The sequence below is a fragment of the Rhipicephalus microplus genome, chromosome 3, assembly GCF_043290135.1.
Source record: "Rhipicephalus microplus isolate Deutch F79 chromosome 3, USDA_Rmic, whole genome shotgun sequence".
In the NCBI taxonomy this organism is placed as follows: Eukaryota; Metazoa; Arthropoda; class Arachnida; order Ixodida; family Ixodidae; genus Rhipicephalus; species Rhipicephalus microplus.
This window is the reverse complement of record NC_134702.1, coordinates 274,753,106-274,760,522: the sequence shown is the minus strand read 5'-3', so window position 1 is coordinate 274,760,522 and position 7,417 is coordinate 274,753,106. Positions and strand designations below refer to the sequence as shown.

The window sequence follows — 7,417 nt, the reverse complement described above, 5'->3', positions numbered from 1 at the left end:
TATGAGCCTGCTTGGCGTCACGTAGCACGTGAACCTATTACTAACTAGCAGCTGACGAATAGTCCCCCTTGTACAACCTAAAGGCACCAAGTCTGCCAGTACGAGACCATCGTTAATGAATAAGGAAAACAAGTGTATACCTAAAGGCTCGTTTTCATGTTTTACACAATAATAATGAGATTTAACATACAATGATGTCAAGGAAGGTATAGGGGAAGGTATTAGGCCAATTGTAATATGATTGAGAAGAAAGAAACGTGGGTGAAAGGATAACTTGCCGTAGGCAGGATCTGAACCTGCGACCTTCGAATGAGGCGTTCGATGCTCTACCGCTGAGCTACCACGACAGCTATCCCCCCAGCCACTTTATTGGGTATCTATGTCAATTTAAACGTGGGAGTGTCAGTCAGCACCACTACTAGCCATGGCTGCGAGTGTGGTACACTCTTTATGAGCCTGTTTGGTGTCACATAGCATGTGAACTGATTACTAACTAGCAGCTGACCTAGAGTCCACCGTATACAACCTAAAGGCAACAAGTCTGCCAGTACGAGACCCTCGTTAATGAATAAAAGAAACAAGTGTATACTTAAGGGCTCGTTTTCCGTGTTTTACACAATAATAATGAGATCTAACAGAAAATAATGTCAAAGAAGGTATAGGGGAACTTATAAGGCCGGTTGTAATGTATATGAGAAGAAACAAAAGTGGGTGAAAAGATAACTTGCCGCTGACAGGATTTGAACCTGCGACCATCGAATGAGGTGTTCGATGCTCTACCACTGAGCAACCACGACAGCTATCCCCCCAGCCACTTTATTGGGTATCTATGTCATTTTAAACGTGGGATAGTCAGTCAGCGCCACTAGTAGCCATGGCTGCAAGTGTTGCACACTCTTTATGAGCCTGTTTGATGTCACATAGCACGTGAACCTATCACTAACTAGCAGCTGACCAATAGTCCCCCGTATACAACCTAAAGGCACAAAGTCTGCTAGTACGAGACCCTCGGTAATGAATAAGAGAAACAACTGTATACTTAAGGGCTCGCTTTTCGTGTTTTACACAATATTTGTGAGATCTAACAGACAATGATGTCAAGGAAGGTACAGGGGAAGTTATTATGCCGATTGTAATGTAAATGAGAAGAAAGAAAAGTGGGTAAAAAGATAACTTGCCTTAGGCAGGATCCAAACCTGTGACCTTCGAATAACGTGCAGGATGCTCTACCGCTGAGCTACCATCACAGCTATTCCCCCAGCCACTTTATTGGGTATCTATGTCAATTTAAACGTAAGAGTATCAGTCAGCGCCACTAGTAGTCATGGCAGCGAGTGTGGCACACTCTTTATGAGCCTGCTTGGCGTCACGTAGCACGTGAACCTATTACTAACTAGCAGCTGACCAATAGTCCCCCGTATACAACCTAAAGGCAACAAGTCTGCCAGTACGAGACCCTCGTTAATGAATAAAAGAAACAAGTGTATACTTAAGGGCTCGTTTTTCGTGTTTTACACAATAATAATGAGATCTAACAGAAAATAATGTCAAAGAAGGTATAGGGGAACTTATTAGGCCGGTTGTAATGTATATGAGAAGAAAGAAAAGTGGGTGAAAAGATAACTTGCCGCTGGCAGGATCTGAACCTGCGACCATCGAATGAGGTGTTCGATGCCCTACCACTGAGCAACCACGACAGCTATCCCCCAGCCACTTTATTGGGTATCTATGTCATTTTAAACGTGGGATAGTCAGTCAGCGCCACTAGTAGCTATGGCTGCAAGTGTTGCACACTCTAAGTGAGCCTGTTTGATGTCACATAGCACGTGAACCTATCACTAACTAGCAGCTGACCAATAGTACCCCGTATACAACCTAAAGGCACAAAGTCTGCTAGTACGAGACCCTCGGTAATGAATAAGAGAAACAAGCTTATACTTAAGGGCTCGCTTTTCGTGTTTTACACAATATTTGTGAGATCTAACAGACAATGATGTCAAGGAAAGTACAGGGGAAGTTATTATGCCGATTGTAATCTAAATTAGAAGAAAGAAAAGTGGGTGAGAAGATAGCTTGCCTTAGGCAGGATCCAAACCTGTGACCTTCGAATAACGTGCTCGATGCTCTACCGCTGAGCTACCGTCACAGCTATTCCCCCAGCCACTTTATTGGGTATCTATGTCAATTTAAACATAGGAGTATCAGTCAGCGCCACCAGTAGCCATGGCAGCGAGTGTGGCACACTCTCTTGAGCCTGTTTGATGTCAGATAGCACGTGAACCTATCACTAACTAGCAGCTGACCAATAGTCCCCCGTATACAACCTAAAGGCACAAACTCTGCTAGTACGAGGCCCTCGGTAATGAATAAGAGAAAGAAGTGTATACTTAAGGGCTCGCTTTTCGTGTTTTACACAATATTAGTGAGATCTAATAGACAATGATGTCAAGAAAGTTATAGGGGCAATTATTACGCCAAATATAATGTAAATGAGAAGAAAGAAACGTGGGTGAAAAGATAACTTGCCGTAGGCAGGATCCAAACCTGCGACCTTCGAAAAACGCGTTCGACGCTCTATCACTGAGCTACCACGACAGCTATACCCCCAGCCACTTTATTGGGTATCTATGTCAACTTATACGTGGGAGTGTAAGTCAGCGCCACTAGTAGCCAAGGCTGCGAGTGTGGTACACTCTTTATGAGCCTGTTTGGCGTCACATAGCACGTGAACCTATCACCAACTAGCAGCTGACCAATACTCCCCCGTATACAACCTAAAGGCACAAAGTCTGCTAGTACGAGACCCTCGGTAATGAATAAGAGAAACAAATGTATACTTAAGGGCTCGCTTTTCGTGATTTACACAATAATATTGAGATCTAACAGACAATAATGTCAAGGAAGGCACAGGGGAAGTTATTATGCCATTTGTAATGTAAATGAGAAGAAAGAAAAGTGGGTGAAAAGATAGCTTGCCTTAGGCAGGATCTAAACATGCGACATTCGAATAACGTGCTCGATGCTCTACCGCTGAGCTACCACGACAGCTATCCCCCCAGTCACTTTTTTGGGTGTCTGTGACACTTTAAACGTGGGAATATCAGTCAGCGCCACTAGTAGTCATGGCGGCGAGTGTGGCACAAGCTTTATGAGCCTGTTTGGCGTCACGTAGCACGTGAACGTATTACTAACTAGCAGCTGACAAATAGTCCCCCGTATACTACCTAAAGGCACCAAGTCTGCAAGTACGAGACCCTCGTTAATTAATAAGGGAAACAAGTGTATACCTAATGGCTCGTTTTTCTTGTTTTACACAATAATAATGAGATTTACCATACAATGATGTCACGGAAGGTATAGGGGAAGGTATTAGGCCAATTGTAATGTGATAGAAAAGAAACGTGGGTGAAAAGATAACTTGCCACGGGCAGGATCCGAACCTCCGACATTCGAATAACGTGTTTGATGCTCTACCGCTGAGCTACCACGACAGCTATCCCCCGAGCCACTTTATTGGGTATCTATGTCAATTTAAACTGGGGAGTGTCAGTCAGCGCCACTAGTAGCCAAGGCTGCGAGTGTGGTACACTCTTTATGAGCCTGTTTGGCGTCACATAGCACGTGAACTTATTACTAAATAGCAGCTGACGAAGAGTCCGCCGTATACAACCTAAAGGCACCAAGTCTCCAGTACTAGACTCTCGTTAATGAATAAGGAAAACAAGGGTATACCTAAAAGCTCGTTTTCATGTTTTACACAATAATAATGAGATTTAACATACAATGATGTCAAGGAAGGTATAGGGGAAGGTATCAGGCCAATTGTAATGTGATAGAGAAGAAAGAAACGTGGGTGAAAGGATAATTTGCCGCGGGCAGGATCTGAATCTGATTTTCAATGACGGCTGGACTTGTTTTTTGCCTAACATTGTTTGTGTATTGTTAACCTGTTCACCTCCCACCCCTGCTACAGCCCGCAAGGGCTAGCAGTATTGTAAATAAAAATAAAAAAATGAACCTGCGACCTTCGAATGAGGCGTTCGATGCTCTACCGCTGAGCTACCACGACAGCTATACCCCCCGCCAATTTATTGGGTATCTATGTCAATTTAAACGTGGGATAGTCAGTCAGCACCACTACTAGCCATGGCTGCGAGTGTGGTACACTCTTTATGAGCCTGTTGGGCGTCACGTAGCACGTGAACATATTCATAATTGGCAGCTGACCAATAGTCCCCCGTATACAACCTAAAGACACCAACTCTGCCAGTACTGGACCCTCGTTAATGAATAAGGGAAACAAGTGTATACTTAGGGGCTCGTTGTTCGTGTTTTACACAATAGTATTGAGATCTAACAGACAATAATGTCAAAGAAGTTATAGGGGCAGTTATTACGCCAATTGTAATGTAAATGAGAAGAAAGAAAAGTGGGTGAAAAGATAACTTGCCGTAGGCAGGATCCAAACCTGCGACCTTCGAAAAACGCGTTCGACGCTCTACCACTGAGCTACCACGACAGCTATACCCCCCGCCATTTTATTGGGTATCTATGTCAATTTAAACGTGGGAGTGTCAGTCACCGCCACTTGTAGCCATGACGGCGAGTGTGGCACACTCTTTATGAGCCTGTTCGGTGTCACATAGCACGTGAACTGATTACTAACTAGCAGCTGACCTAGAGTCCACCGTATACAACCTAAAGGCAACAAGTCTGCCAGTACGAGACCCTCGTTAATGAATAAAAGAAACAAGTGTATACTTAAGGGCTCGTTTTTCGTGTTTTACACAATAATAATGAGATCTAACAGAAAATAATGTCAAAGAAGGTATAGGGAAACTTATTAGGCTGGTTGTAATGTATATGAGAAGAAAGAAAAGTGGGTGAAAAGATAACTTGCCGCTGGCAGGATCTGAACCTGCGACCATCGAATGAGGTGTTCGATGCTCTACCACTGAGCAACCACGACGGCTATCCCCCCAGCCACTTTATTGGGTATCTATGTCATTTTAAACGTGGGATAGTCAGTCAGCGCCACTAGTAGCCATGGCTGCGAGTGTGGTACACTCTTTATGAGCCTGTTTGGCGTCACATAGCACGTGAACATATTCATAACTAGCAGCTGACCAATAGTCCCCCGTATACAACCTAAAGACACCAACTCTGCCAGTACTGGACCCTCGTTAATGAATAAGGGAAACAAGTGTATACTTAGGGGCTAGTTGTTCATGTTTTACACAATAATATTGAGATCTAACAGACAATATTGTCAAGCAAGTTATAGGGGCACTTATTACGCCAATTGTAATGTTAATGAGAAGAAAGAAAAGTGGGTGAAAAGATAACTTGCCGTAGGCAGGATTCAAACCTGCGACCTTCGAAAAACGCGTTCGACGCTCTACCACTGAGCTACCACGACAGCTATACCTCCAGCCACTTTATTGGGTATCTATGTCAATTTAAACGTGGGAGTATCAGTCAGCGCCACTCGTAGCCATGACTGCGAGTGTGGCACACTCTTTATGAGCCTGTTCGGTGTCACATAGCACGTGAACTGATTACTAACTAGCAGCTGACCTATAGTCCACCGTATACAACCTAAAGGCACCAAGTCTGCCAGCACGAGGCCCTCGTTAATGAATAAGGGAAACAAGTGTATACCTAATGGCTCGTTTTTCTTGTTTTACACAATAATAATGAGATTTACCATACAATAATGTCAAGGAAGGTATAGGGGAAGGTATTAGGCCAATTGTAATGTGATAGAAAAGAAACGTGGGTGAAAAGATAACTTGCCATGGGCAGGATTCGAACCTCCGACATTCGAATAACGTGTTCGATGCTCTACCGCTGAGCTACCACGACAGCTATCCCCGAGCCACTTTATTGGGTATCTGTGTCATTTTAAACGTGGGAGTGTCAGTCAGCGCCACTAGTAGCCAAGGCTGCGAGTGTGGTACACTCTTTATGAGCCTGTTCGGCGTCACATAGCACGTGAACCTATCACCAACTAGCAGCTGACCAATACTCCCCCGTATACAACCTAAAGGCACCAAGTCTCCAGTACGAGACCCTCGTTAATGAATAAGAGAAAGAAGTGTATACTTAAGGGCTGGAGTTTCGTGTTTTATACAATAATTGTGAGATCTAACAGACAATGTTGTCAAGGAAGGTACAGGGGAAGTTATTATGCCGATTGTAATGTAAATGAGAAGAAAGAAAAGTGAGTGAAAAGAAAGCTTGCCTTAGGAAGGATCCGAACCTGTGACCTTCGAATAACGTGCTCGATGCTCTACCGCTGAGCTACAACGACAGCTATCCCCCCAGTCACTTTATGTGGTATCTGTGTCAATTTAAACGTGGGAATGTCAGTCAGCGCCACTAGTATTCATGGCGGCGAGTGTGGCACACTCTTTATGAGCCTGTTTGGCGTCACGTAGCAGGTAAACCTATTACTAACTAGCAGCTGACCAATTGTCCCCCGCATACAACCTAAAGGCACAAAGTCTGCTAGTACGAGACCCTCGTTAATAAATAAGAGAAACAAGTGTATTTCAGGGCTCACTTCACGTGTTTTACTCAATATTAGTGAGATATACTAGACAATGATGTCAAGAAAGTTATAGGGGCAGTTATTACGCCAAATATAATGTAAATGAGAAGAAAGAAACGTGGGATAAAAAATAACTTGCCGTAGGCAGGATCCAAACCTGCGACCTTCGAAAAACGCGTTCGACGCTCTATTACTGAGCTACCTCGACAGCTATACCCCCCGCCACTTTATTGGGTATCTATGTCAAATTAAACGTGGGAGTGTAAGTCAGCGCCACTAGTAGCCAAGGCTGCGAGTGTGGTACACTCTTTATCAGCCTGTTTGGCGTCACATAGCACGTGAACCTATCACCAGCTAGCAGCTGACCAATATTCCCCCGTATACAACCTAAAGGCACAAAGTCTGCTAGTACGAGACCCTCGGTAATGAATAAGAGAAACAAGTGTATACTTAAGGGCTCGCTTTTCGTGATTTACACACTAATATTAAGATCTAACAGACAATGATGTCAAGGAAGGTACAGGGGAAGTTATTATGCCGATTGTAATGTAAATGAGAAGAAAGAAAAGTGGGTGAAAAGATAGCTTGCCTTAGGCAGGATCCAAACATGCGACTTTCGTATAACGTGCTCGATGCTCTACCACTGAGCTACCACGACAGCTATCCCCCCAGTCACTTGTTTGGGTATCTGTGTCACTTTAAACGTGGGAATGTCAGTCAGCGCCACTAGTAGTCATGGCGGCGAGTGTGGCACAAGCTTTATGAGCCTGTTTGGCGTCACACAGCACGTGAACTTATTACTAAATAGCAGCTGACCAAGAGTCCGCCGTATACAACCTAAAGGCACCAAGTCTCCAGTATTAG

The 7,417-nt window shown here is 44.1% G+C and overlaps 1 non-coding gene across 1 annotated transcript; it reads right to left on the bottom strand.

The window, feature by feature from the left end:
• Window positions 1-275: 275 nt before the first annotated feature.
• Window positions 276-347, bottom strand: TRNAR-CCU (transfer RNA arginine (anticodon CCU)). The gene has a single exon. It is a non-coding gene; the product is annotated as a tRNA-Arg (tRNA).
• Window positions 348-7,417: the final 7,070 nt, after the last annotated feature.